At 47.4% G+C, this 15825-nt stretch overlaps 1 protein-coding gene across 2 annotated transcripts in view; it reads right to left on the reverse strand.

The window, feature by feature from the left end:
• The window catches only part of GRK3 (G protein-coupled receptor kinase 3), a 1268751-nt gene that overhangs the window by 782620 nt on the left and 470306 nt on the right, over positions 1–15825 (reverse strand). The window lies entirely within an intron of this gene.

Raw genomic sequence — 15825 nt, forward strand, 5'->3', positions numbered from 1 at the left:
ATATTTTTTAAAGAGGACTGTCAAGTACAAGAGTTATAGAGCCAAACTTGCAGATTGCTAAAGAGAGCTAATATTTCGAATGCCGGGCACTCAGCTTGAATACATATTTATGTCTGCACTGAAATCACAATTTCCCTACCTACAGCCTGCCCGCTACTCAGGGGTTTGAATTGTATAAAAGAGCTTCTTGAAAACAAATTCTAAGCAGATTAAAGGATTATTATGTGTCTTGTAAAGTTTTGCTTTAATGTAGCCAAGCGAGCCATTGTTATGTCAGTCGGTCCAGACATTACGGCTTGCAACGTTTTTCAATTTGTGAATTAAAGTTTTGCTCATAGCATTATAATTTGGGGCTTAAATTAAAATTCCAGTACTAATGAGTTGTTTAAAAAAGATTTCTTGCTAAAGGGGTCACCCCTCATTAAATCTGGCGTCCATGATTCAGGCATTTAGGACTCTTCTCAGTACATTCATGTCAAGGTGCTAGGTGGGTGCTTTTGGCGATGCAGTGCGCGCAACGAAATTCGTTTTATTTAATTGTTATGTTTACTTACCTGTAATCTGCCGTAATCCATAGTTTACTACCCCTCACCCTGCCCCTCACCCTCCCCACGTCACCGCCCGACAGCACTCCTACGACCGACCGCTACTGGCACTGGGTGTTGACCTGGAGGAAAGGCGCTGACCTCATGTGGGGGCAATGTCGTTAGCAATAATTTAGGATTTAAAAGCAGCTGATGCAGAGTTCCTTGTGCGTCCAGATTACAGGCAGCAATACAAATGTAAAGATAACTCTTATGATTAATGTTCCTGCAGTTTTGACTTGCCATAAAGTAGCACAGAGGGTTGATATGCCTGCTGCAGAAAAGATCTGTATTTAAAGTGATTAGCTGAGTGGAATAGTAAAGCCAGCCTTTACCATCATTTTAAAAACAAATTAAATTTATGCAAAAGAGGGACTATGGAGAGATGAGAGGCCTTTTTCCGGTTGCTAGTGAGGTAATATGAGGAAGCGTTCATGGGGGGGTGCTAAAAAAGATTGTTGCACCGGGCGCCACCAGCGCTAAACCCAGCCCTGGACTATACCAGTACTTTATGAATTCCAAATACAGGATACCCCAGCAGAAAGCAGATATACCCATTGTCCAGCTGAGTTTCTGAGTTCATGTATAAATCATGTTATCTCTCAAAAGAAACACATGGGAGAGAAGGAAGATGCAGGTAGAGCTTGGCCTTGCATGTCCAGCCTAACGTATTCCCGCAATCTGTGGAGAAGTGTGGCTCAATGGTTAGAGCGGCAGACCCTGATGCAGAGGTCTAGCCCGGGACCAGGGTTCAATTTCCCGCCTCGGCAGGTCTTGGGCTCAAAAATTCCGCGGACCTGATAATTCTCGCCTCGGTGCCTATTCCAATCATGGAGTCCCACTCTGCAACTCTGGGCAATAGCTTGCTTAATCTCCACAACGGCCCCCACAAAACTAAGGATGCCTGGCCTCCACCTTGGGGGTGCCCAGGAGTGGACATCTCACAGGGAAAGCAAGGATGGGTTCGAAAGCGGTATTCGTACAAGCGCCATGAGACCCTTGCGGGTGAGTAGTGCGCTATACAAGTATCAATTTACATTTACATTTACATTTGCTTCACATGTAAATGTAGTGCCGCCAGTATATGAGCTAGAAACGCGAGCGAGAAATCAGGCTTAGCAAACTAGAATGGGTCATGTGTTCCAATGAAGTCTATAGATTGTGCGAAAAGTATCTGATGAGTATCTCGCAAGCCTCTTTATTCCTAATAACAAGCAGGAAACGGCTTACCTCCTCAAAATTAGTGGATATAACAAAATGAAAGAAAGGGGAAAAGACTGCAAAGATCCTTTACAGGTATAAAACGTGGACGGTGCAAATGTGTGCAGGTTTCTCCACAAAATGTGCCTCTGGTGTTTATTTACAAACATGTCCATTTGCAGGGAGGTGAACGCCACCCGTTTTAAAATTGCTATTTAATCACACAAAGCACAGTATTCTGCCTAGAGGTATAGTCGCAAATTACGAGCAGAGAACAGGCGTAAGGCTATGTGCTATGAGAAAAAATATTTGTATTAACATGTATATATAAATCTCACAACATCAGGTAAGCAAGAGTCGTTTTCCCCAAATTTGACACAGTTAAATTTATGGCTTAGTTCAGGTTGAAAAGGGGCCAAGAGCGACCATTGTTTAAAGTAAAAAATGACTTTCTCCTGTTTTGAAAATTAGCTGTTGTTTTTCCTGAATTTATTGTTTTATCGGTATAAACCTGAATTACAGCATTTGTCTTTGGACAATCTCATTTTGCGTATAAAAATGAGCTGTTTTGAGCACACAAGAATTACACTCATGGGACCAGATTCACAAAATCATTTTCACAAGGAATTCGCAAAAGGTGATGTTACAGTCAGAAACCCACTTACTTATGTGCAATATTACTCCTACAACAGTTTAATATTTTGCAGGAATGCAATTCATTCAAGGGACTAAGTGGAAGTTTGAAAAAACCCTTAGACTTTCATGGTTTCATGGTGTTTAAATACTCCTCCATGATCCCTTCTCACCCTGCTAAAGGAATTACTTGTGTCCTTTCCATGGTTGGAAGGGAATAAAAGCACCACCAAATTTTGTGCCGATTTAGGGTAATACATTTATCTAAAGTGGAGGTATTATTTTGCTATTCAACAAATTGTCTGGCTTGCCACAATACGTATTTTTTTTACAATGAATACAAATCCACATTCAGGAACTGCCAATGTCTAGGATAAAAATTAATTCACAACACCTTTCCATGATTACAACCAGAAAGCTTTAACTGGAGCAGCGTCTTAGCTGTAACTAATTGAAAGAATTCCCAAAACTCATTTAGGATAAAAGGGGTAGGTAAATGTAGTCTCTGTTTTCCAGGTGTAACCCTGGACAGTTTTTATAAATTCCATCTTTGCATGAAAGAGAATATATAAGTATAAATTATTTAATGAGAAAAAGTACACCTGCTGGTTTCTTCCAGGATAAGATGGAGAAATGTGAAGATGATACCAAAGAAACACATGCGACAAATTCATCCTTTAGAAGCGGCTTTAAGCCAGTAACAAGCAAAGCCCACGAGAGTGCATCTTGGTCCTTTAAGATATGATTGCAACTGACTCAAGTAGGGAGGAGCTGCGTTCAGATCTCCAACAGAGAGACCCCTTAGCCCCGGCAAAAAAGTTAAACATAAACATGACTACCTACCGTTCCATGAATACATGTGTGCAGACGCCATCATAGAACGAGAGTAGCTGTCATAAAAGATACAGAAGAAATACACGGTACATAGAGGAAATGCATGGTACATTACAAAAAGTCTCTCTACTTAACCCTCGATCAATGTTATCACATGTTCAATTCCCCGAATCAACCCAAAAAAAGAGATTTCATTCCACCCTTTAGAGACAAGACTCTCTGACCTTTTGAAAATAGGAAGGGGTCAGAAAATGTGTGACAAATAGCCACAAAGATATAAGATGGAGGGAATGCACAAACGTATTCGGCATTCCCGCTCTGGAACAACCGCTCCCACCCACAGGCGTAGGCAGGGCCGGCTCTAGGCATGTGCAAGCTGTGCACCTGCACAGGGCCACCAAACCCCAGGGGCCACCACGCCAATATATATCCTTAATATATTAATCCTCTGAGGATGGATACATATTTGCGTGGTGGCCCCTGGCAGGGATTTGGCGGCCTCCGGCTCTGTTCCACTTCTAAACACCCTGACCCCCTCCTCTCTTTACTGGCCTGCGCGCTCCGCCCCGCCCGGACCCCCTCTTCCGGGCCCCCTACCTACGCTCCTTGCCAAGGGCCACCATGAGCCTAGAGCCGGCCCTGGCGTAGGTTTCATCACAATGAAACGTCTGTGTAAGTAAATCCATTTATAAGTGCACTCGTATAGCAGGTTACGATCCTATGTAAATCTCATTTAGACATGAATATAGGTTTAGGAACGAGATGTATGGGGTATAAATTAAGAATACATAAATCACAATTCTTTTCCTGTAAATCACAAATCTTTTGGTCATGTAATAGTTCTACATTTTATTGGGTGCATAACAGTTTTTGTGACAACAATGTTCTGCTCTTCTGGCAAAAATGTATGTTAATCTGGCTGCTACTATTCAAGCAAACACTTAGAAGATGGCATTCAGCATATAATAGTCATGCGATGATTAATATTTACAATTGGCACTCAGAGCAGGCCATATTGCAGCCCTTCACATTTCCCTGATAGGAATTCATTTTCTGAGTGTGACAGATGCTGCTTTATTGTAATGGGATGCACTACAATGGACTCAAGTAAGAACCTTCTCTGCAGCTCAGAACAGACAGCAGTGTTATTAAATGATTCATTCAACAGAAGCTTTCAAAGCTTTCAGGCACAGAGAAGATGCGCACAGTTAGATAAACAATTCAATAGATTGTTTTCTTTACTAGGTGTGGGCAACATGGGGTTTCAAACCCCATTTTCCTTCTGGAAAATATGGTATAATTTAAAAGTCTGACTAGACTAGCCAGTGGTGACAGTAGTAGGGCGGGGGTACACTCACTTCTGCCCATCAACAAGCACACACTCACAGTTATCTATTCACAAGCAGACATGCGCACACGTTCTCATAGCCATTCATTTACAAACCCATATGCATACATACTCACATCCATCTATTCACACCCATCTCTTTACGAGTACAAATGTGCACTCGTGCTCACACACGTTGACAAGCACATGCACAAACTTGCACTCACAGATTCTCAGTACACAAGCACAAGTACACAAACATACATCGATACACGCACGCACCCAAGCATTCAATAAATTGTCTTCGAGGCTTAGGTGGTGCAGTCGCGACCAGCGGGTGGTAGAAGGACGAATTCCCACTGTTCAGGAATGCACTGGAGACTTTGGGAGGGAAGCTCACAATGGAACTTCCTTCCTCCTCCTCTCATCAGCTAACCTTGTAAGGGTAGGCCAACGAACCTTCTCTCTGTCATAACAGAGTAGTGTGGAGTCACTGAGACCTGCTGATCCCAACTGACTCTATAAAGAGTTATGGAAGCGTGTTGAGGGATCACTGATAAAGGCAAAAAGAACAGCCTGACTGATAAAGGGTCAGCGCTTGGCACTTCAGGTCTTAAGCCTGATTTGCCCATGGTTGACTCTATCAATGATGCTTCCCCTCATCCTGACAGGGAGGATCTTTTCTTTTTGAAAGTTAGAAGGGTGTCCAAGGCGCGATGATTGGCTGTTTAGTTACAGGTTGGTGGTGACATCAACAGGTGATGCAGCTGTGCCTTTATGTGGATAATTCTTCAAAGTGGACCTTATGAATTGCCTTTTGTTAATTTGTTTGAAGACAGGAAGTCAGCCTGGAGAGTGGCGATTGGTTTCTGGGTTGGTGGGTGAGCCATCCGTGACAGCAGAGAACTCGGCCCCAATGCCATATGGTGAGAGTCTTCATACAAATAGATTTAATGTCCTTCATCAGCCTATGAATATGTTAATTAGGCACCACTAGCAGAAGCATCCTAGATACAGAATTGATTTAGGTAGCACTGTCATTTGAATTACTAGGACTCTACCCATTATTGATAGTTGCAGTTTAGTTCAGTTCAATAAATCCCAAATTATTATGACCCTCATTATTTTGCTGAATTAAGTTTTGTGATCTTCGGAATCTGCAGAGAGCTTAATTTTGGTGCTGCCTCTCAACTGGTTCATCATCTTAAGCCTTAGCAATCCCCCGCTTCGTCCTCAATAGCACACATCAGTACTAGCCAACACAATCAAGAGGTGGTGGGGAGGTTGGAGTGAACACAGGAGCGCAGGAGGGGAAGCTCGGGGGGGGGGGAGGGTCAATCATTAAAAAAAATACACTTACCTGAAGCTGACAGCTGCCTCACTCCTTGCACCTCGGTGTTAACCTTCGCTCTGGTCCAAGCAGACACTGGGACAGCAGAAGAGACTCCACATGCAATCCTGATGATGTTCTCATGTTATAAGAGTAGTGCAGGGATTGGCCTGAGCAGGCTGGTTTGATGCTCTGCTCAGGCACAGGGAGTCTGTGCTATTTCTCCAACCCCGTTGATCAATACAGCTGGGTTGGAGAAACCTACCTGAGCATGTCTGTGTGGCCAGCCTACGACGAGGACCAGACAAGAAACACACAAGTTCCAGACAGGTGCTAAGATGGAACCAAACCCAAAGAACAAAGATCACTGACCAGCTTATATATAAATATATTGAAAACTTGCAAAGAAATTCCAATGACTCTTCATGTTGGCAGATCTGCTTCAATAGCCTTCTGACATCTCCACTCACATTTGTATCAAGGACATCCAATAAAATTAAAAAAACAATCTTGGGATTTTCTGAAAGCACTAAGTGATTCAGCAAAGAGTGTAAATCCTGCAAAGAAGGCCTGCCAACTCGAATACACTTTCATGTGGCTCCTAAATAAATTAGGAAAGCAAGAACTTACTATGCATCCCCAATTAAGAGGAATAAACGAATAGCCCTTGAAAAAGCACCTATAAAAGATATCTGCTCCTTTTAGCAGAAAATTCAAGAAAGGCTTGGGGCAAAACGAAATACTACAGAAGCAAACAAAGGTGGCTTAACAACATCCACTCTGCTGTTGGCCAAATAAATCACCCACTAATACAAGATCACAAAAGCAGCACAAAAACACCACTAGGCACAACTGAAATGGAACTTTCATCAAAGACTTCTTAGGCCAAGATAAAATCCAGACAGCAGTAAAAAACCATGCAAAGGGAAAAGCACCAGTCACTAACATGGTCCCAGCAGAAATCTTCAAACATTGCCTGGATGGTGGAAACATTCTAACAGTATTCATAGCCATCTCATTATCCACCATCTGACGCATGTTGTGGTTAGATAGTGTAATCAATCCAGTTTAAAAAAGAGTGACTGCTACTTAATGCTCTTGAGGACTGGATCGAGAAAGTTAATATCTTAAACATGAGACAAGGTAGTGATAGAGAAAATCTCTCCACTATCAATTAGATCTTCCCCTTTACACATATCATATTTGCTCAATCTGACATCCTTGGCATGGTTCCGCCTAACCTTTTGCCTTCAGACCTCCAGTTTTTGCTGGTCTTAGCACACTTTACCAGTGCTTGTTAGTGCTTGTGCTCAAAACATGAAAACATTGGCTTCTACTCAATTGACATGTTTAATTTACTTGTACTTCCCTAGAAAAGTGCACAACATGTGACCAGGGCCTGTATATTAAATGCTACTAGTGGGTCTACAGCACTGGTTGTGCCACCAACAAAAGTAGCCCGTTAACATGTCTCAGGCCTGCCACTGCAGAGCCAGTGAGTGCAACTTCAAACTGTCATTGAAATTTGGCAAAATAAATCTTCTGCCAGGCACAAACCTTCCTTTCAATATTTACAAGTCACTCCTAAGGTAATCAACTGGACAGCCCCAAGGGCAGGGTACAGTGTATTTAAAAATTTGAACATCTGCTTTTAATGTCCTAGTAGTGAAAAACTTTATGTTTTCACTGCTGCATGGTCTATCTCTTCCTTTTAGAAAGCTGCCATTATCTTGCCTTGGCCATTTGGTTCCTGCAGACTGTCTCTGGTCACATGACTTGATGTAGCTGGCATCTCGAAACAGAAGGATCTTCGACACGGATCCATGCTATGCAACCAGGGTTTAAGGCACTCTTTTCAGCAGGCTTGAGTACCTGTAGCCTGGCTGCGCTCCATTGCGGTCAGCCTCAACTTGTGACTTTGTCATGGTCCAGCACCACCAGATAGCCACAGTTGGTGCTTTATGCCTTTGATAGTAGTTCCTCCAAAAAATGTAACATTCAATATCACCAGTTGGATTTTTGTCATTTTGGTCTTGTTTCATTTACTAAGTTACGCTCTAGTTTTCTAACCAGGTGTGGGATCCTTTTGTGTGGTGTTGCTCCAGTTATACTGTTTGAATTGTTGCATAAATACATTACACATATTTTACACTGTTAAGCCTCATTGCTCAGTGCCAAGCTAATAGGGGATTATGCACAGGTTAATTTGTTATTTTTTTGTGCCTTACCCTGACTATGATTGTAGTTGCTGCTTGACCAGGGCTCCCACCCCAGTCAACCAGTAACACACTTTCTAACAGTATTCAAGTACATTATGCAAAAAATGACTATTTATGTAGTCTTTCTTGGCTCCATGGCTGCCTTCGACCTTGTGCCAAGGCCCAGACTCCGGAAAAAACTTGGAGATATGGAGCTGAAGTTGAGTCTACAATCCCTGAATAGGATTGTCTACGCTGAAAATACATCACTATTTGGGCAGAAAAGACTGTTTTGCCTTTTGTAGGTTAGAAAAGAGCTCCAAAGCTTTCTCTTTAAATATACATTCATGTTCCTTCGGACTCAGCCACCATTAAGACTGTACAATGGTTCCCTAGGCACTCCTAGCCATGATCCCTAATACATTATGTTCAAAAGTGTACCCCATCCCACTGTGGGTTCATTTATTTTCTCCTCCATATACTTCTATTTCTGGTCAACATATTGCTTGCATAGTCCTCTGAAGTGGTCGTAAGGTGGCATTCAGACACTTTATAAGTTCATTACATAAATAAATAAAATAAACTTCAAAACTCAAACATATATGAAAGAGAACGGCCCAGTAAGGACTTGTCAGACAGCCTGTTTTTTTGTCACTGCAGGTGACAAGACCCAGCTCACTTAAAGCTCTGGATAGAAGGGAGCTCCCATTCTAACCTATCTGTCCAAAGTGGGCAGCTCAGCACAGTCAGTGCTGAATACGTGAGAACAATTCCAGTGTTCTCCCTACATATGGCGTCCTGCAATTTGCAATGAATACAAGTCTCAAGTTTTGGGATGCAGGGAAATGTTATCCAAGTGTCACAATGTGCATTGAACACATTGCCTATTATTCTGAATCATCTAAAGCTGTGCAACACAGATGTCGCCATAGATTCAAAATAGCACAACAAAAAATACAGCAATAACAACACCACTAGTAAAAACTCCAGTTTTATAAACAATTCAACAGTGTGAATGGTCTTGGAAAGATCTGAAGCTCAACAAGATAAATCATATAGATAAATCACAGCCAACCCCACTGATTTCACTGTGAGGCATACACTAGCAGATGCCATTCACTAATGACTTTCATCATATAATCAAAAAACCAAGAGGGAAGGATCACTTGTCCTGCATAACCAGGGTACGCAGGTCGATGTGGGGTGTCTCCCAAGTAAAAGACCCTCATACACGTGTAAAATGGGATCTCGTAGCGGTATATGCTGTCTCTCCGCTCTTGTTGACACCTGTGTGCATAATCATAGGGTCAGTATTTATGCACCCTCCGCCAGGAGGTATTTACCCATGGTTAAAACAGTAGTGATCGTGAATAGTGGGTGATAGGTGTTGAAGGGAAATTTTTGTTTTTAAAAATACCCGAATAGACAGAGTGAAACTTTAATTGGTCTGGGTTCGAGTAGACGAGAATTACTGGTGTGCAGCTGTGGAATGATAAGGGATTCAAGCGCACTGATGTAGTGATTTTAAAATACGGTCGACATGTTTCAGCCCTATTCGCCCTTATAGGTCAGTGGGCTTTCTTCAGGATCAGTGCAGGGTAGTGAATATAGTGAAAAAAATGAAAAAAGGTATTTTGACCTGTTTCATCAGTCAGAGGGAGGTCGCATTGTACCTGCAAAGAAAATATATACGTACAAAACATATGGGGATTGGTTAGAGGGAAAGACACACAGTTATGTACAAATAGTACAGTTTTCAAAATCATAAAGATTTTGTAAAACACCTAAAAAATGGCAATACTTTATCCAGATTCATACTCGTAAGGGGTGTCGTCTCTCTCATCCTCATGCTTGTGGAGGTTGTTACATGCTGTGGGGGATGTAAATATAGTTCAGGTAAGTATATTCCAGTGCTAGTGTGATTCACATGTGGAAACCACTTCCATTCAGATAAATTCTGGTAGGTTCTATACAGAACAGCGTAAAAATGATGTGGTTATGACCATTTTCAATTTCATTCTTAGTGAACGGTTAGGTGTCTATACATTCTTAAGTTTTACTAAGAGATGTATTGCTATGAGTGCCCTCGGCCTGGTTGCCCCCTCGCTCCCCGCCTGCTGCCTGCCTCGTACCTGCCTGCCTGCTACCTGCTGACGCCGATCCAGTCCGGAGCCCCAGCCGCAGCAGGGCCGCCCGCCTGGTTTTTCGCGCCGGTTTTGCCGCGACCCCGCCCCCACGCCTGCCGATAGGACCACGCGCTCCACGCCTCCCTGCTGACCCGCCCTCCCAGCTCCCTTCTTAAGGGGACCCCGACCCCGGATCAGTAGCGACCACCGTGCCCTCGGCCTGGTTGCCCCCTCGCTCCCCGCCTGCTGCCTGCCTTGTACCTGCCTGCCTGCTACCTGCTGACGCCGATCCAGTCCGGAGCCCCAGCCGCAGCAGGGCCGCCCGCCTGGTTTTTCGCGCCGGTTTTGCCGCGACCCCGCCCCCACGCCTGCCGATAGGACCACGCGCTCCACGCCTCCCTGCTGACCCGCCCTCCCGGCTCCCTTCTTATGGGGACCCCGACCCCGGATCAGTAGCGACCACTGTGCCCTCGGCCTGGTTGCCCCCTCGCTCCCCGCCTGCTGCCTGCCTCGTACCTGCCTGCCTGCTACCTGCTGACGCCGATCCAGTCCGGAGCCCCAGCCGCAGCAGGGCCGCCCGCCTGGTTTTTCGTGCCGGTTTTGCCGCGACCCCGCCCCCACCCCCACGCCTGCCGATAGGACCACGCGCTCCACGCCTCCCTGCTGACCCGCCCTCCCGGCTCCCTTCTTATGACGCCCCCTCAGCGACCGTGCAGCGGACGCGCGCAGCGGACGCGCGCAGCGGGAGCACCGAATGAGCGCCGAAGGTGCGCCAAAGGTAAGCCCGTCTGAGCCCGTCCGCGCCTGGACCGCGCCCAGTGCCAGGACCCTTGGCCCCCGCAGATCTCAGCCCACCCGTCGGACGTACGACGCCGCCACCCTCAACGCACTCAACGACGGACGAGTCCCAGGATGCTACCGAGCCACCCCGAGACGCACCCACGGACCCTTCATCTGCCAGTCCTGCAAGTTCACCTGCCTCGCACCTGCACCCGCCAAGCCGCCCAACAGCAGCAACCACCTCAAGTGCATCCTGCTCAACACCCGCTCCGTCCACAGACACGCCATCGAACTCTGGAACCTCCTCGACACCACAGCTCCTGACGTCGCCTTCCTCACGGAAACTTGGATGAACGCCTCTTCAGCGCCCGACATCGCCATCGCCATCCCAGAGGGCTACAAGATCACCCGGAGGGACCGCACCGCCAACCAGACAGGAGGAGGCATCGCCATCATCCACAGGGACACCATCCGCATCACGACCAGCACAGACGACATCCTGACCACCGCCGAACACCTACACTTCCAGATCCACACCGACCCGAAGACCACCCTCAGAGGCACCCTGATCTACCGACCCCCGGGACCGCGCACACGATTCAGCAAGGACATCGCCGACTTCGTCAGCCCACATGCCCTCCCCTCCGCTGACTACATCCTCCTGGGGGACATCAACTTCCACCTGGAGAACAACAACGACCGCAACACCACCACCCTGCTCAACAACCTCGCCAACCTCGGACTCAAGCAGCTGGTGACCAGCCCCACCCACCTCGCCGGACACACACTCGATGCCGTCTTCTCATCCAGCAAAGACATCACCTTCAGCCACGCCACTGGACTCCACTGGACGGACCACAGCTGCGTCCACTTCACCTTCAGAAGAACAACGATCCACCACCACCAGCAACAGGTTGCCCGCAGAAGTTGGAGCAAGATCACAGCCGACCAGCTCGCCGCTTCTCTGAGCCAGCACCCTCCCGCCAGCTCAGCGAACCCCAGCCAGGCCGCCGACAACCTCACGGAGTGGATCAGCAACTGCGCGGACGAACTCGCCCCCCTGAGGACCCCGCCCAGCAGACCCGGCAGCAGAAAAGCCCCATGGTTCACCGACGAACTCAAGAGCTCCAAGAAGAACTGCCCAGCTATCGAGAAAACCTGGCGCAGAGACCCAACACCGGACAACATGACTGCCCTCAAGCTCGCCACCCGAAAACACCACCAACTGATCCGCGCCACCAAGAAAACTGCATTCAAGGACCGGCTGGACAACAACGCACACAACAGCAAGGAACTCTTCAACATCGTGAAAGAGCTCTCCAACCCCAACGCCGGAAACAACGACATCACCCCATCGCAAGAACTCTGCAACTCCCTCGCCTCCTACTTCCACAACAAGATCGCGGACATACACAACAGCTTCAACACCCAACCGACGAACGCCACGTCCGACACGACCGAACCAACGCCCCCCACCACCACCCTCCGCGCCTGGACCCCGATCAACACCGAAGACACCGTCCGCATGATGAACTCCATCCACTCCGGATCACCGACCGACCCCTGCCCTCACCACGTCTTCAACAAAGCCGACGCTGTCATCGCACCCCACCTACGGGACATCATCAACACCTCCTTCACCACCGCCACCTTCCCGGAGAGCTGGAAGCACGCCGAACTCAGCGCTCTACTCAAGAAACCAACAGCGGACCCCACCGAACTCAAGAATTACCGCCCCATCTCGCTGCTCCCGTTTCCGGCCAAAGTCATCGAGAAGACCGTCAACAAGCAACTGGCCGCATTCCTCGAGACGAACGGATCCCTCGACCCCTCACAGTCTGGCTTCCGAGCCAATCACAGCACCGAGACCGCTCTCATCGCTGCCACCGATGACATCCGAACCCTGATGGACAACGGAGAAACAGCGGCCCTCATCCTCCTAGACCTCTCCGCGGCCTTCGACACCGTCTGCCACCGCACCCTAGTGCAGCGCCTCTACAACGTCGGAATCCAGGAGAAGGCACTGGAATGGATCATCTCCTTCCTCGACGGAAGGACTACCACCTCACAAATCAAAGGCCACCGAAGTCATCTGCGGCGTACCCCAAGGATCCTCGCTGAGCCCAACCCTCTTCAACGTCTACATGAGCCCCCTCGCGGCCATCGCACGCCAACACAACCTGAACATCATCTCCTACGCCGACGACACCCAGCTGATCCTCTCCCTGACCAACGACCCCGCCGCCGCCAGAGCCAACCTTCACGAAGGAATGAAAGAGGTAGCCGAGTGGATGTCGAGCAGCCGCCTGAAGCTGAACTCGGACAAGACGGAAGTCCTCATCCTGGGATCCTCGCCCTCCGCCTGGGACGACTCCTGGTGGCCCCCCGCCCTGGGAACCGCACCCAAACCGACAGACCACGCACGCAACCTGGGCTTCATCCTGGACTCCTCCCTCTCCATGACCAGGCAAGTCAACGCCGTCTCCTCGTCGTGCTTCAACATCCTGCCCATGCTACGGAAGATCTTCCGGTGGATCCCCACCGAGACCAGGAAGACTGTCACCCAGGCACTCGTCACCAGCCGACTGGACTACGGCAACGCCCTCTACGCCGGAACCACCGCCAAGCTCCAGAAGAGACTCCAACGGATCCAGAACGCCTCAGCCAGACTCATCCTCGACGTCCCACGACACAGCCACATCTCCGGACACCTAAGAGACCTGCACTGGCTCCCGGTCAACAAGAGAATCACCTTCCGTCTCCTCACCCACGCACACAAAGCCCTCCACGATCAAGGCCCGAGCTACCTCAACACCCGCATCAACTTCTACGATCCCAAACGACACCTCCGATCAGCCAGTCACGCCCTCGCCGCCGTCCCCCGCATCCGAAGAACGACAACAGGAGGAAGGTCCTTCTCCTACCTGGCCGCCAAGACCTGGAACTCCCTCCCGACCGACCTGCGCCTGACCCAAGACCACCTCGCCTTCAGGAAGAAGCTCAAGACCTGGCTGTTCGGGCAGTAGCAGCACCCCCCTCCCCCTAGCGCCTTGAGACCCTCCGGGTAAGTAGAGCGCTCTATAAATGTCTATGATTGATTGATTATGAGTGGAAGAGTGGAACATGCGCCGAAGTTGCAGTGTTAGTACCTTGTTTAGTTTTATGTTTGTAACAATTATCGTTTTAAGATATGTTTCTCAGTGGGGGGATGTGTGCTGTGTTTTCGTCACGGTTAGGGATTTGAAATTGACGTATGGTGCATTGCTCGCCGTTAAAGCTCGTTGTTCTAGCGAGAATTTTTAGGTAACAGTTAGGGACTGTTCTCGCTCGAAGGCGTGTCAAATTTTTGTTATCCTGGTGTAAAAACGGGGGAGTGGCGACATACGCGAACAGACATACCTCATGAAGTAGCAAATGGCACTTTCTTCGGGTCGGCGGCAATGAAGGGAGTGCCTCACTGCGGGGAATAATAGAAAACAACATTTGCGGGTTTCCTAATACTTGCGGTTACGTCGATGTCAGTACAGGACCCAGAGTTGTTACCTGGGACTATTCTCCTTCGGCGCAGCTTGTGCTGTCTCTGCCTGTCTCGACCCGGATATGCTCCCGGGTTCATTTCTAAGGGATTTATGCATTTTTAGTAAACAGCGAAGAGTTACTCGCTTCGTGTAAGGGGAGGGGGGGGAAATGAGTAAAACATATATTTGATGTAAATATACATGAGTATATTCTCATAAATTAAACGCAAAGTTGATTGTGTGAGTGAAAGGATTTAAAATAGATTTGTTGAGTGTATCGCCTTGATACATGACGCTACTTATAAGCGGTAAGCTTGTTCTGCGTACCTATGTGTTAACATCAATAATACTCAGTTGTAGGATTGCTGCGGTGAGATGTGGCAGCGAGACTGTATTGATAAATAATTCGAAAATTACACTGGTTATCAGAATTGGAGTGAGTTGACACTGAATGCAGGGGTTATGGGTTTCGGTTTGATCACTGATTGTAAAGTTGCACATATGGTAAAACAAGATAGAGGAGATGATCTAGATAGTGATATCGCTTTTAGTACAGTAGGGTGGTTTTACTACCTCTCTTATTTGTTTAAACTCAACCAAGGAATGCTGTCGTTTAAGCCTGTGGTAACCGTTTTAAGACGGTGTATCCAGCGTTGCTCTTTCTCAAAAAGGATCTTCGCTGCATTCCTGTCTATTACGTCAAGGGACTCTAGGATAACCCATTGTAGATCAGTAGTAGTATGTCCTCATTCTAAATAATGGGTTGACATTTTTGTAGTAATTTTTTTGCAGTTGACGTTACTTCGGTGTTCACATAGTCTTTGTTTGACCTTGCGGCACGTCATGCCGACGTACCGCTTTTGGCACGGGCAGGTAATCATGTAGATTGCGTGGCTTGTGTTGCAGTTGGTGTGCCGTCTCATCCTCCATTTGAGATCTGGTAGTAGTTGTAGTTCCTTTGTTGGTTTTGTGAGGTTGCAAACTGAGCAAGCACCGCATGGATAATGGCCTGTTACTGGCAGGTTGTCCCACAGGCCCGGTTTTTCTTTCAGTTTTTTGGGAGGTGGTCTGGTGTGGACTAACAGGTCCTTCAGGTTCCGGCTCCTTTTATTGGCTAACCTCGGTTTTGGCCAGTTGAGGGAGTTTGATGTAAGGATTATCCAATTTTTGTTTATGATCTTCTTCATGTTGTTGGTCACTGGGCTATAGGTAGTGACACACGTGATTCTGTTTTCTTGTGGCTTATGTGTTGTCTCCAAAAGGGCTTCTCTCGGTTGGTTGCGAGCCCGCTTCTT

Source organism: Lissotriton helveticus, chromosome 11 (assembly GCF_964261635.1).
Source record: "Lissotriton helveticus chromosome 11, aLisHel1.1, whole genome shotgun sequence".
In the NCBI taxonomy this organism is placed as follows: Eukaryota; Metazoa; Chordata; class Amphibia; order Caudata; family Salamandridae; genus Lissotriton; species Lissotriton helveticus.